A 1,273-nucleotide genomic window follows, 5' to 3' on the forward strand; every position below is an offset into this window, starting at 1 on the left:
TCAAAAGAGACAAAGAAGGCCATTACATAATGGTGAAGGGATCAATTCAACAAGAAGAGCTAACTATCCTAAATATATATGCACCCAATACAGGAGCACCCAGATTTATAAAGCAAGTCCTGAGAGACCTACAAAGAGACTTAGACTCCCAAAAAGTAATAATGGGAGACTTTAACACCTCACTATCAATATTACACAGATTAATGAGACAGAAGGTTAACAAAGACATCCAGGACTTGAACACACCTCTGAACCAAGCAGATCTAATAGACATCTACAGAACTCTCCATCCAAAATCAACAGAATATCCATTTTTCTCAGCACCACTTCACACTTATTCTAAAATGGACCACATAATGGGAGGTAAAGAACTCCTCAGCAAATGTAAAAGAACAGAAATCACAACAAACTCTCTCTCAGATCACAGTGCAATCAAATTAGAACTCAGGATTAAGAAACTCCCTCAAAACTGCACAACTATGGAAACTGAACAACCTGCTCCTGAATGACTACTGGGTAAAAAATGAAATGAAGGCAGAAATAAAGACGTTCTTTGAAACCAAATGAGAACAAAGACATGATATATAAGAATCTCTGGGACACATTTAGAGCAGTGTGTATAGGGAAATTTATAGCACTAGATACCCACAAGAGAAAGCAGAAAAGATCTGAAGTCGACACCCTAACATCACAATTAAAAGAACTGGAGAAGAAAGAGCAAACGAATTCAAAAGCTAGCAGAAGGCAAGAAATAACTAAGATCAGAGCAAAACTGAAGGAGATAGAGACACAAAAATCCCTTCAAAAATCCATGAATCCAGGAGCTGGTTTTACAAAAAGATCAACAGAATTGATAGACCACTAGCAAGACTAATAAATAAGAAAAGAGAGAAGAATCAAATAGACATGATACAAAATGATAAAGGGGATATCACCACCGATTCCACAGAAATACAAACTAACATCCATGCAAATAAACTAGAACACTGCTGTGCAAATAAACTAGAAAATCTAGAAGAAATGGATAAATTCCTGGACACATACACCCTCCCAAGACTAAACCAGGAAGAAGTTGAATCGCTGAATAGACCAATAACAGGCTCTGGAATTGAGGCAATAATTAATAGTCTACCAACCAAAAAAAGTCCAGGACCAGATGGATTCACAGCCGAATTCTACCACAAGTACAAAGAGGAGCTGTTTCCATTCCTTCTGAAACTATTCCAATCAATAGAAAAAGAGGGAATCCTCCCTAACTCATTTTATGAGGCCA

Source organism: Colobus angolensis, unplaced genomic scaffold (genome assembly GCF_000951035.1).
Source record: "Colobus angolensis palliatus isolate OR3802 unplaced genomic scaffold, Cang.pa_1.0 Scaffold192, whole genome shotgun sequence".
Classification (NCBI taxonomy): domain Eukaryota; kingdom Metazoa; phylum Chordata; class Mammalia; order Primates; family Cercopithecidae; genus Colobus; species Colobus angolensis.